The sequence below is a fragment of the Micrasema longulum genome, unplaced genomic scaffold, assembly GCF_059751315.1.
Source record: "Micrasema longulum isolate JH-2025_06_02 unplaced genomic scaffold, ASM5975131v1 h1tg000831l, whole genome shotgun sequence".
Taxonomy (NCBI): Eukaryota; Metazoa; Arthropoda; class Insecta; order Trichoptera; family Brachycentridae; genus Micrasema; species Micrasema longulum.
Window position 1 is genome coordinate 677020 of NW_028278023.1, and position 15154 is coordinate 692173.

General features: G+C 29.8%; 1 protein-coding gene and 1 long non-coding RNA gene across 2 annotated transcripts in view; one reads left to right on the forward strand and one right to left on the reverse strand.

Moving 5' to 3' along the window:
- The window catches only part of LOC148278748 (uncharacterized), a 61147-nt gene that overhangs the window by 18324 nt on the left and 27669 nt on the right, over window positions 1-15154 (reverse strand). The window lies entirely within an intron of this gene.
- On the forward strand, window positions 12255-14914 carry LOC148278749 (uncharacterized). Its single transcript, XR_015823095.1, has 2 exons — window positions 12255-14144; window positions 14256-14914. It is a non-coding gene; the product is annotated as an uncharacterized LOC148278749 (long non-coding RNA).

The following is a 15154-nucleotide window of genomic DNA, read 5'->3' on the forward strand; positions in this document are numbered from 1 at the left end:
ACAATGTTATAGATAAACATTAATCAATATACTATATGGATATGAACATAAGTGATAAATAAATTGAAACGGGTTTTAGATTTTTTGAATAATTAAAAGCGATTGGGTTGTATTGTATAAACCTAAGTATGCATTATCATCACCCCCCTTCCCACACCTAGTGGTGCATAGGACACGATACTGATAAACCTAATGCGGCGTAGTTTGAACATCTGTTACATGAACGTTATGTGAATAGTCCAAAGCTTCAGGTGCAAATACAATGAAAGAATAATAATATTAATTCATAAACAATGAAATATTGCAGTACAAAAAATATTTAAAATCAATGTTTCACGTCCACCCTGCCAGGAATTGAACCCTGGACCTCAAGAATGGTAGGCGCATGCGTCAACCACTACACAACGTGGCAGACTTACGAGTATCCCCACTTGATTTCCATATTCTGGATTTTTACTTGACAGCGGTCATCGAGTCGAAAACACTCGTCCAGGATTCAGATTCTATTATACAGGCAAAACTGTATTCTTCATTCGTTCGGACATAGTCTGACATGTATTCCAAAACGTATTTTTGTTAATTTGACAAAATAAAACATGAAAGGATTCCGCTTTTTTAAATAAGTTATTTTGTACTCCAGAATACTGAGTATCTACTTATTAGTTAGCTTAAATGGTGAAAACTGTGTACTGTTGTTAACTTTAGACTTATTAAACGTTGTTATGCAGAAAGCAGCCAGTCCATAATTTTGAAAAATAGATGTTGATGTTATCGGATGTAAGAAGGTCAATTCTATATTCTGCTAAAAACAGTCAGGCCGTTTTCATACAATAAAACTGTAAAAATCACCCTCTGAAAATAGTGTTTATCACAAAAACTTACAGTACTAGAAAAATCTTACGGTATTGATGCTTATGATAAGATTAATTAATGCCTCCAGAAATCTAGTTCTTTTCAATAAATTAAAGTGGGAAAATACACAAATGTTTTACTTTTGTAAATGTATTAATTAAATAATACCTGTAATAAAAAATAAATTGAAATATTTATATAATGTCACCTTAAACATTTAAAGTTTGAATGAGGTATTATTCAATATTAGATTTGGCTGTTTTCTGCAAAATGCATATTTGGTTGTGTGCTCAGCCAGACTTAAAAAAATCACCAAAATTCCTTGAACAAATAATTAAATTATTGTAAAAGTTATTACAACAAATCAATTCAGTGATTCTTTATAATTAAGTACCCTAATATAAATATAAAATAACATTTAAGATACATAATGACACAAGATATATCAGAGTTTTACAGCTGGCTATTTTCTGCAAAATGCTCATCTTAAGTTGTGTGGTCAGCCAGACTTTAAAAATCATTAAAACTAGTCAAATACATAATTATATTAATTTTTACCATGTAAAAAAAACGTATCTTTTTATCAAAGTAGAAACATTAAAACTGTAGTGTAGATTTGATTATTCACTCTTCACAAAAGTGCTATTATCTCAGTTTCGTTTTTCTATGGCTAGCTGATTTCTGCATGACTACGTTCAAATGGTACTGTGAATTCGAATGTTTGATATTCCCCCATAATTAACCCATGAAAACTTATTGTTTCACATACATAAAGAAGAGGTTATTAAATATTTAAATTTACTCACATAATGTTATTTTTACTTCATAGGATGATAATAATAGGTTCACGTTATCCTGTAGTGTAATTTGCCACTTATGTATTTGATTGTTTACGTATTTATCTTATTATGTATGCCTAAAGATGAATATGTTATATTTACAGCAATTTATACAACAGGATGCAAAATGTTAAAATATGAACAGCAAATATAAGTTGTATTCGGAAAATAATAAAAAAGGAAAAAACCAAACCTCATCAACTTTGGCTACAAAAAAAAATTATGGCTGTTTGTAAAATATGCGGGAAAATATTAGGTTGTTGCATCATGAATGTCGGATATTATATGAGTTAAATAAAAGTTTATAACTTTAAAAAAAACATTATTCATTCAAAAAAGTAAAAAATATTTACATGAACACTATGAAGAGAACAGTATTTTCTGGGAACTTAAAAAAATCCTCATTGTAATTGTTTATAAAACTTTTTAAATCCGAAATTATAGAGTCCCGATTAGATAAGTTAAAAAAATTGTTTCGTTGATGGTTATTCGGGTTTTGAAATAGATAGTTATCTGTTGGAGATAGGTCCGGTGAATATGGAGGGTGGAGCAGAATCTTGTATCCCAAATCCAATTTTTTGTTTGTAAATTTTTAGTGGCTGCCTCTAGCCGTCATAGTTTACCGGCATCAGTTAACTCGCAAGGTACCCATCTATAATTTTTTTCACCTTCTAACCCGAGCCAAGTGACGACTTATGATTTAAATGATAAATTTGTTAGTCACAATATATATCCGAATTGCAGCCTCCGTGGTGTAGTGTTTAGACGCGTGATTACTCACGAAAGGTTTCGGGTTCAATTCCCGGTGAGAACACAAAAATTAAAAATGTGTTTTTTCTCAAGTCTCCTGGCCTGTTGTGGTGCAAATAAAAAAGTTTTTTTAAAAATATAAAAAATAAACATGGATTGGTTTGTTAAAACTGCTTCCACAGAGCTTGCGAAATCTCAATTTGCGCGTACGTGGACTTTTGAATTCAGATCAATCGCCTAATAGGAACCAACAGATCTACGCAGTTCCTTGTTCCAGAATTGGAAGAAGCGCAATGAATTTTTCTTCGGTTAGCCCATAACTGTGCAGGCGAAAGATTGTGTGTGGGTTTGTCACAATTTTATAGATATTATTGATTAATAAATATCGAACCCAACTCAGATCGCTACGGTTGAAAACAAACTAATTAAATTAATATTTGTAGTTAGTGAAACTATTATTACTTTTTTAAAAAGGAATAACCCACTGAGTCTCTATTTTAGAGGCATTTCAGCGGAAAGGAACGAAAGGATAAGGAAGGAAGTTATGAATAAGACACCACTAAACCCAGACCAATTCAGAAAAAAACCTTTGTTGGATTTTTTCTTGCAACTGGCGGGAATCGAACCCGCGACGCCAGTTTCATAGCGCCACTGCGCCTGACAACTAACGTTATTATATTTAAAAAATAGATACTGATTGAATGGAAGTCAAATTTTTAGGGAAGCATTGGATTCATCCAAACTATGGACGGGCAGGACCGCGCATGGTACATATGATATTTATGACATTGTTCAAAATTACATAAATTAATTGCTTTAGTCGAATTATAAAAAATATTTTTAGGTTCCTTTTTTTTTTCAAACCTTTATTAACATAAAAAAAAACAATGCGTACAGTAAAAAATGGAACACCTAAGGTTGAACTTGCCAAAAAAGAGTCTGGCTCCTGTGTTTGGCTAGTTTACAAAATAATATAAAAAATAAACAAAAAATGCAAAACAAAATAAAACACGAAAAATTGAATAAAAACTTTAGAAGTGTCACAATTAAAAAATATTTCTTAAATCTTTTTGATGGTGAAAATTTTTGATGTAATTTATATAGATGGTGTAAAGTATCGTGTTTTATGTTTCTTACACAATAATGTTTTCTTTCTATTTCAATTGTATTTATATGTATGAAGTTATGTATTGTCAATTTTTTTTTATTTTTATGTACGGTCCCAAATGAGTTTATTTAATAACTCCTGGGAGTAAAATATATACTTTTTGTATTTTATGTTTTATTGATGAAAAAAAAATATGTATATAAAAAAATACAAAAATTAAACAATTTTAAAAATTGAGAAGATTTAACACATAAAAAAAAAAAAAAACAAAATTCATCAATTGATATATACACAGGCACATATTATACATACAGCTTTATTTTCAAAATACGGTTGATTTTAATTTTGTCAGGAAGCTTTTCTTTAATTTATCCTTAAATTTTCTGTTTCTATAAAATATTTGCGATGATATGTGCTCATGTGCTTGTGTCAACTAATTGCTCGTAAAACTCAACACAGGGTTTTTAGTCCCATAGAGTTGGGACTTATGTCTCAAATAATGTGGAATAAACGGTTATAGGTTTATAAGTAAATAAAAATAAAAATAAAAATAATGAAGATGAAATAAATTTACGGCATGTTTCTGTTTAAGTATTAAACGACAAAATTAGAATGTCCAAACAATATTAAAAAACCAAATTATTAAAATTATCATAAGATTCTAGCTGTCTGTTTTATGAACACATTACCATTCCATTGAGGTAATAAAACGATTATTAATCGCATTTCCGTTTCTTTGTTTTGTAATGTCTTTTATTACTGATGGATGACAATATAATAATATAATCCCGTCTTGCTGTAATTTACTTATATATGCTTGAGGTGTGCTCTGACGGTGCATGAAATTAGCGGTAGAAAATGCAAGCCAAACAAACAAACCCCTTTGACGAGCGAATCGAGGAAGTATTAAACGCGGGACGTGCTAAGATTTGCAAATTGACCATACGAACAACAAACCATTCATATGATAAATATTTAATTATGTCACCGAATGTTACTCACACCATTAGTCAAAAAACTAACGTACAATAGTCGTACAATATTCACTGCATAACAGCCTTTTTTAATTTAACACACGTTACATCAGAGAATAATATTATAAAAATGCTAAATATTATTATGTTACCAGTATAAAAACTTAGGAGCTGAAAATAACTATTTATTTATCTTAATTTTATAAGGTAATTCAACAAAGATACGTACTTAAAATTTGTGGATATTTATTTTATTTTATTAACATAAACGGCAAATCTGCCTTTTACAAACATTTATAATACTACATATTTGGCTTAATTTTTTTTTTTTAAAAACATAAATTTCCTTATACCCAAGTTTTATAAAAAAAAAATTTAACCTAAAAATTATACAGCATATTCAGTAGAAAGTTTAAATAATAAAACATTCTACGGTAATACAACAAGAAAATCATAAGTACTGTTTCATACAGCTGGGCAAAGTGAAAAAAAACTGTGAATGTTATGAAATGCATGAATAAATAAATATAATTACTATTCACTATCTTTGAAAAAGTTCAAAAGGTTGTCCATATAATTCCGCATGCATATATAGTAGAACCTCGATTATCCGGACTAATTGGGGATGAGTGTTGGCCTCGCGGTGTAGTGGTTAGCACGTGTGCCTACCATGCAAGAAGTCTCGGGTTTGGTTCCTGACATGGTTAACATGAAACATTTATTTGAAACGGCATTTTTACACAAGAATATTTCATAGTTTGGCACCTGAAGCCTAAGACTGATCCATCTTACCTTGATGTAACAGAAATGATCAAGGTACCGCGATTGGTATACCAATGCAGTGCCCTATGCACCATTAGGTGCGGTAGCGGAATGATGATGATATATTTGGAATAAGCGTAGTCCGGACAACCGAAAATCCGGATAACCGAAAAAATATATAATTAAGAAGAGAAAGAAAAATATACATATCTACATATTTTTATTTATTTATTTATTATATATACGGCCTAAGCCAATTACAACAGTTACATGAAGAAACATAAATACAAGAAACTGAACAAAAAGAACATAAAACTATGTAGCAAAGACAAACAAGGGTAATACAATATTGGTATACAATATATTCATAAAAACGAAAGACATAAGACTTCGAGCTAAACCATGCCAATCCAACTTTATCCCACACTGTTTTAGTCGCGAAGAGATCAACGAAAAGTCGGAAGATCTATCCCAAATAATTATAAGTCGTGTGATGAATTGACTAATCTACACATTCTGGACATTAGGGCATAAAAACAAAATTTGCTCTTAGAAGATTTAATAGATAGCAGATTTTGACTTTTAATGACATGCTTAGGAACATGAAAAGAAATTGATTGCAACAGAGATGGGACATTACATATAGCATTAAGTATTTTTAAAATGCATATAAGGTCTATCCCAGTCCTACGTTTTTCTAATGAAGACAGATTAAGAGATTGCTCTATTTCAAAATAGGAATAATAACCCCTTTGCAATCCGAGCAACCATGCCACTTTTTTTTAGAAAACGGTGTTGGACAGACTCGATATGGTCAATATGAGTTCTGTAGAATGGAGACCAAATAGGAAAAGCGTATTCTAGATGGGGTCAAACTAGTGAGCAATAAATAATTTTGATGGTATTAATATTGTTGAAGTCCGTCGTCATTATATTGATAAAACCGAGAAGTTTGAGAGATTTGTTTACAAAATAATTGTTAATATTTTTATTGAAAGTAGACACGTACATACCATATGTAGATATAAAAATTGAATTTAAAATTATTGACAATTAACAAAATCAATGATTAATTTTTGATTAAAATTAGCTTTATTTTTAGAAGCTGCCAAATCTATTGCTATATCAGAAGGTAATCATAAAAAAAATTGTTAAAATTTTTGTTAAAATTGAGTTAATGTGATTTTTTTCTGAAGTTTCTATATTGAAGCATAACAGTGACGGACTAGACCAAACTCTAAATTTAGGAATTTAAAACATTTAATTTTTGTGCCAATAGAAGTGATATTGATACATTTGAAAGCGATGCTCTAAAATAAATGTAAAAAATATTCTAAAAAAAAAACTCCTTTTTGGGCTTGACCATTTTTGAAGATTACCTCCTGATATGTACTGGCCAAATCACGTATATTTTTGAGAAATATAAGTTGCCTTGAGTTACATTCTTTCTGGCTCTCACACTACTTGAAGGCGACATATAAACACTGAATAGTGCAACCGAAAAAGCTTTTTCCCACGTATTTTCAGTTTTTAAATACCATAGCTAACCTGATATTGCGTTGAAATTTGGATCTCCATTCAATCTTGTGTTAAAAAGTACAATTTTTCCACATAATATTGGACCAGATATGCAGATATTGGCCAACCAGATGATTGCTTTCGAGTGTACCACATGAAGAGACACTCATCGACATCATAAGTGCTGTGCTGCTTTTGTTTGTCTGTGCTCTATATTAATTTGTTAACTATTATAATATATAAAAATGTAATTGCCTAGCTTGGAACGGGGTATGTACCCTTGTTAGCTGGGCAAAGTGAATATGGAATTGTATTTGATAAAGAGTGTGAATAAATAAATAAATAAATAAATAAGTAGATACATGGTTGTTCGGGAATATTGATTTATTTGTTGTTATATATATATATATTTTTTTTTTCATGTACGTCAGATGTTTTTTTAGGGTTTGTTTGTTTCTATGTTGATACGCCATGTATTTTTCAATGATGTTTTTGTTCTGTATAATGTATATGGTCATATGTATGTTGTTACAGTGTTATACATATATTCTTCCCAACTCAACACAGGACCTTAGTTCCATGGAGTTGGGACTTTTATCTCAATACATGTTATATACATGTATTCTGAATAAAACAAATAAATACAATAAATTGAGACGATTTATTTTAATAGATGCGGCTGAGCATATTACTTAAATTTGTATGAAAAAAGATTTTTAATCCAACCCGCATAGTCGATGCACGGATAATCGAGAAAAAATCAACAAATCAACAAATGAGTCGAAGAAAGTAACAACGAAGTATCAACAGTTGCGAAAGTATTGTATTTATTAAATTTATTTATTTATTTTATTTATTTATATATTTATTATCATTATATTACATACACAAAATTATAATTTATACAAAGTTGCTTTGACTGCCGAACTATGGTTATTTACCCCGTTCTAAGACAGTCAAAAAAATATTTAAAAAACAGTAAACAGTTAAGAGGATACAGTGGAAAACAAAGTAAAAAATGGAGTAAAAACATAGTTAAAATGTAGTAAAAAAACGAATCAAAAACATAATAAAAACAAAGTAATAAATGTAGTGAAAACATAGTAAAAAACATTAAAAATATATAAATATGTGTATAAAAATATTTTAAAACTCAGTAAAATGCGAATAATTTTAAGTCATAGTAAAAAAAGAATGTATGTGTATAGCAAAAAGCATATTTAAAAAAAAACATATTAAAAAATAAAGTAAAATATGTAATATCTGAACTATGTACAAAAGACTCGAGAGTATATTTTTATTGCAACAGGTGTAACTTTATGCAGGTAGATATGTAAGTAATACACATATTATGAGCTTAAAATCGTTATATACTCGTACCATTGTTAGGCAACAAGGTGTAGGTTTATACGTGAAAGGTATTATATTGGTTTCGTAATACATTTAATTTTCCATATACGAAAAAGATCAATAGATAGCTACGTATTATACTTGATGCAAAAAATGAATACAAAAATAATGTGTGCAATATTAAATGCAATACTCATGACCTATTATTATATTGAACCGACTGTAAATGTTTTAACGAATTAATGTGTTTAACATATTAATGTGTTTAACATATTAATGAATCAATGTGCGGCCAATAGCCACATCCATAATTCTATTTATTTTTATATGAGGTAATTTATTTGAGAATTGCTTATTTATGGATGTCAAAAGTACTGAATTATGACAAAAACGCAAGTCTCAATTTCTTCAAAGAATAAAACATTTACTAACGGAAATATTCCAATGGGGTTTTTTTTCTTTTTATTATAATTTTTTAATAAGCAAAAAACGGATGGTTACGATATTATTATTATTTCCGTGCGATGTCGGGTCAATGGTTTGAATTACCTGAAAAAAATACGTTTCGCACCCTAAGGAACAAACGAAATGTATTAAGTTACCACACCTTACTTGTACGTAATGTTTGTTATAAGCGAATGACGTGTGACGTCAATGTGACGTCACGCCAACTGCGAGCCGTTGTGTATGTGTTTATTTTTAAACCCAAAAATTATGGATGAAATTCCGTTTTTTATGCATTGCTGTTTATATCATTAGAATCGTTAAAAATCCGCTATAAATATTTCATATCTTAATACTTCATTCACAATTTGCGAAAATACTCTGTTCATGCACATTGACACAAAATACAATAAAATAGTAAATCTTTAACCTGGATAAAAAACGATGAGCGAAAAAGCATTAAGACAGACATACAGAAAATTCAGACAGATCTTTAAGTCGTCTGAAATTTTTATACAGTTTTACGCTAATATAATCTAGACCATTAAAACTATTTACTAGCCTTAGTATTCTGAGCAACTGTGCCTGAATGCCGTAATTGGTCCTGTGATGACCTAGGAACGGTTTATCATTGTTTCTGAGCCATGCTATGCGGGAATGCTGCGGAATTTAACAGTTAATTAATTAACTAACTAATTAATTAATTAATTGACTGAAAAGTAACGCTGTTGGAAAATTAAAAGAAAAATATTTTTTTCAATGTTATCAGTTCTCTTCAAAATCTCAGTTTACCCTACAACACAGTTTTTTTTTCGCTTATCCAAAATGTTGAAAAAATAGTGATTTTCCTAAATTTATAAGCTTATGTGATTGTTACTTTATTTAGTTAACCATTTATATATTTTTTTTTTATTTTTTTTTTTTATTTGGAAGTTCAACAAGAATACATAAAATTCATACATTTTTTAAGTAAGCATAACTAACGTTCTTTATATGTATTCTCAATTATAAAAGTCCACCATCTTTCATAAATTATATTAAATAAGTGTGTAAAATCAATTTAAGTAATATTAAAGATTAAGTTCAGTGAAAGATAAGAATAAAGATTGAGTCAAAGAAATAAAATTGAGTTAAACATAAGAAACTACTTTTTTTTTAAGAAAAGAAAAGAGAAATTAAAAACATATTAATATTTGTTCTATTGTTTTAATTTTTTATTGTGTGTTTCTTCTCTCTTATTAAGATACAATTGTTATTTGAATATTTAGGATGTCAATAATAAATGCAAAGAAGTTAATTAAAGTTGAAGACAATAGTATCATAGTTTTTTATCATAAACAATATAAGGTTTACTTTGTACCTAAGTAGAATTTGTTTTTTATTGTTTAATATTCTAACTTGGATACGTTTGGACGCTTCTTCAAAGCCATGTATCAACCAATTCTGCAATTATAAATATGGTTGTACAAATGTACAAGAAACGTCAAGAAGGCCATCAACTTCATTTAAATAACTTTGCATTAATTATTTACAACCAGTATTGAACCTATTCTATAATATTCGCCATTTCAAATAAAACTAATACTCCACTTTAAATATCTTATTTATAAACTTAAAAGTGATTATTTACTAAATGCAATTTATAAATAATCGGGAATGCTTAAACAAATAAATTTATATTTTTGGTGAGAACCTTAGATGTTTTAAAATTGTATTTGTTTCATTGTTCAAAAAATATCAAACGTACAAAACTTGTCCTTCCTAAAGACTTTAATTTAAGACTATTTTGTAAATATTTTTGAAAAAAAAAAAACATAGTTGTGCATCTAGCGAAATCATTAAATTTGATTGCAATTAATTAGTCAATTAAAACACTTATCTATAAGACAACATATATTTTATATTCGCGTATATTTTAAGTATGCATAAATAAGTGCGTACGGCTTCGTCTCAAACATTAATGCTTTTAATAATACATTTTAAATCATGCATAATATTGTAATGTACTATTGCGACTAATTTATCACTTCAGTATTAACTATTTAAAACTTTAATTCTGTGCGTTCAATCAAATGCAATTTGTCAGTAAATTCACCTTATCCTATTTTTGCTTTACATATGACAGTGAAGAAATCCTTTGTTAGTTCCGAATTAGGATCGCAGCTATACCTCCCGGATCCCGCTTCAAAATGAAGACGAACGTTAAACTTTGAAAACTTAAATTCTACCTTCCTCTGACCACAGTATTATTATTCTGTGTTCAATAAAATACAAATGGTCACTAAATTCACTTTATACTTTTTTTGCTATACATATGACAGTGAAGGAATCCATTGTTAGTTCCGAATTAGGACCGCATCTCTACCTCCCGGATCCCGCTTCAAAATGAATACGAACGTATCAATACAAAAAAAAACAAACAAATAAGTACACAAAGCCCCCTTACATCTTGAAAACATTTACAGAATTCAATACAAAACAAGACATATTCTAACAACGAAAGAAAAGTAGTTCACATACCAAAACACATAAGTGCATAAAATAATTATCGAGACAATACTAGTAAAACCCTAACACGCCAACATGACCTATCAAACTATTTTTAAATTCCCTTTTAATCCTTTTTAAAAAAAATCGTCATAACACCATAAATTTTTCACAAAACCCTAATTATCCTAATACCACTGGTACAATCCTGCGTAAAAACCATATTCCTAACATTATTTGTCCTTAACAACCCCTCAGACTTTGGAGCAGAAGAAACGGGTCCCAGAGCATAGCTGATCAGCGTGCGGTTTGTAGTTAGTCTACCATTTAATTTTGTAAGTTTCCATCTCCCTTCGATTGGACAATAGCAACACAGACGGAGAAGAGTTTAGCTCAGAGAACCGATGCCGCTACACAAGCATTTGTTTATTGTTAAGAAAAGATTCAATATTTTAGGTACATCGAAAAATAATTGGAAACTGCTTTTTAAAACATGATTTAATATAAACAAGAAAAATCCGAAAGAACATTATTGATGCAAAAATTAAGTATGCAAAAAATAAAAATTTTATAGTCAGTGATGATGTATGAGAATAAATAAGATGTGATAGAGACAAAATATCTGACCGAAATATGGCAAGAATGAACGTTCGATTAATCCAACTGTGTATTAATGAGGAACTCTGGTAACGGGATCCTGGAGAGAGAGACAGCGAATGGATCCACATGAGACTATGCAAATAGGTGAAGATCTACTCTATTACCTGTTAATCACCCCCAACAGACAGACTAAGGGTGGGTGTTACACGATGTAAAAATAATCTCCAAAGGTTTCTTAACAATCTCTTTGGTGATGATATCCAGTGTGACTGCTGCAACTCAGAACTACAGCTACCTACTGACATGCTTGCTCATGGAAGAAGGCTTCACTCTTAGGGATCTATTGTGGCAAATGACAAAGCGATATCCTTTGCCGCATATTGGAGTGGCCGGGTTCGATCCAGCCGAACACGTTAGCTAAACACTAATGAGTAAGTCCATGTGTATTATTAGTTGTGAATTGATATAATATTTATATAATTTAATATCACACAATGGTGAATCAAACTATTTAGTGCATTTAAGACGAATTTAGATGATATCACAGCATTGAAATCGTTTGAATTTTCTTTTAAGTTTTGCAATATTTTCTTGCAAGCAAACACACATTTTGATCAGCATCCGCATTTTAATGGGAAGTTAAATTTTAACTTTAATTTTATCTACAAAGTAAAATTATGTTTTTTGTGTGAAAAATGCGATAATTTTTTTTTATAAACATGTTCAATTACAGGTTATCGACGAAGATACATCGAATTTTCATACAAATATACACATTTTCGTACATAAATATCGATGTTAGTTTATAATGTCTCGATAAGTTCCGATGAAGATAGTGTTCATTATCCCGGCCCAGGAAATACCACTTCAATTTTCATTGACGATTTCTCTGCAAATCGATCACTAACATTGCGAAGACACGTGCTTAAATTTGCATAATATTCAACTACAGAGAAAGTTTAAATACCATAATTGAACGTATTCAAATAAAATTTAAATGTTGTTTTCAAATCATTTAAGTCCATGTGTAATGCAGTTATTTATTGAGATACACCGTATTTAGTAACCACGCTCTACCTGTATTTGTGAGTATTTATGAAAGTGACGTTGTGATATGTAGTAGTTGGTATAAAACCAAAATTTATGACATAAATTTGAATGACAAAGCGCGCATGTGCAATGTTGAAAGATTAGTATTTAGCATAACTCATGATTTAAAAAAGTAAACATACTTGCATTTGTAGCGTTTGGTGATACTAATCATAGTTTATTTCTTTTGATATTCTTTTTAAAAAATTAATGCCTTTAATCTTATAAAATATGACCATTAGAACATGGATTATCCCGAATTCAATGCAAGTGGTATAATATTTCAAATGTATACAAATTTATGTATATAAGTACTTGATTAAAAAGCCTCAAGGGATTTTATCAAGAAAAAACATATAAATTTTAAATTGTTTTTCTTAACAATCTTTTGTCCTTGATCAGGCGAAAGAAGAATACAGGTCTGTGTGTGAAATATAAATAGAACGCCCTTTGCACCACTGATTGCGGGTCCTAAAATGATGATGATAATTTACCATACATAACGTACTTTGAACTAATTGATGACTCGTTTTATTAGGTGTCTGAGCGGATGTAGTCCTCAATATGTCGGAAGCGAATTAACTTTTACAAGTAGCTTGTTGAATGAGTAGGTCAAGATTAGTGCGCTTAGTGGATAATGTTGTATTTCAGTGGGTAAACATCATGTACATGCATACATTGTGAGACAAACCTTTGTTTTATGTTGACATACCTTCAAGATATATTTTTTTATTTATGCTTTATTAAGTTAGTCCATAACATCTTAAGAAGTTGTTGAAACGTTAAATATTTTTTTCTTTTATTCCTTCTGTTAACTCATTGTACAATTTAAAACCCATATGTTTTGTGACAGTTTTTCTCCTCATTGGAAATCTTTTATATTTTTTGGTCTTTTATTTCGTATGCACAACATTATTGGTTAAATTATATTAAATTTTTAATTTGTTCAATCCTTTAGTTATTTTATGAATGAAAATTCCAGCATTTTGTTTCATTTGTTATACTTTTGTTTTGAATTTTATTCTCATTGCCTTATCCTGTAGGATTTGAATGTTAATAATTTCTTTTTGATTACATAAAAAGTTTCAATAAATCGTAATTTAAACGTGGGTTTATCATTATTTTATATAAAAAAATACTAGTGTTTAGAACGATTAATTTTTTAATCTTTCCCACTAACGATTTTAAAATTATGAATAGAGAATGCGTTTTTAAATTTACTTTTTGGTGTATGTTGGTAAATTTTTTCTCCTAATGTTAAATATTTTTTATACATTTATTTATTACGGGGGTTTTAGTGAGCAGTTAGAGATTTACTGTACTTAAGTATTGGACTTATTTTATTAATACTTCTAGAACATTTCACATGACGTGGTAAGAAACGCTTCGAATGTGGATCAGCTGAGGAGTTTGGATGGTGACAGAAAGAGGATCCAAGGAAAAAGATAAATAGAATGATGAAAAAATAGGTTAGACATATAGTAATAACTCATGTTAATAAATATAAGTATATTACCACTTACAGACTTTTTATGTCCACCGGTTTCGAGACGTACCCGTCTCTTCGTCAGGACACTCACTACACCAACTTGCAAATACTAAAAAAACACTTTCACCTTTACCATCACCGAAGTACACATTGTAAAAAATACATAAATTACATGCTGAGTTACAGGCGAATGCAATCACCAGCGTTTCCGAACAGGCACTTAAAATTAGGTTATTTATATTTAGTCATATGTTGAAGAATGGGTGGCTACGGGCTTTGCCTAAACTGCTCTAAACTAACGACGTTTGATTATGTCCAAATGTACTGGCTGGATTTCCTCCCTAGGGAGTTGTTCATATTTAAATTTATTTCAACAGAGAGGGAAAACATATTTAAAAGGGAATATGAAGTCTAGGCATTTACAGGGCTTATGACCTGTCATTGGCTGGTTTAAGTGGCCACTTTACACACTGTGTAACATTCACCACAATTCCTCAACTCTGTTGACCATCTGTTGACTTTTGTAAAGTAAAAGAGTAGTAGGTGATTTGGTTCAGCCGGATGAATCTCACCCGCGTGATTAAGGTTTCAGCTCTTTTACTTCACAAAAGTCAACAGATGGAAGAGTTGAGGAAATGTGGATGTTCAAACATGGGCAGAACGGTGAATGTTACACAGTGCGTAAAGTGGCCACTTAAACCAGCCAATGACAGGTCATAAGCCCTGTAAATTTCTATACTTTATATTCCTTTCTCAAAAATAAATTTAAATGCTCTAAACTATTTCAGTTGTTTCGGAAAAAAAAACTGTTAATTTTTTTTACCACCTCTAATATCAATCTAAATATACGGAATACTAGTGCATATAATATACGTCTAAAAATACAAAAATC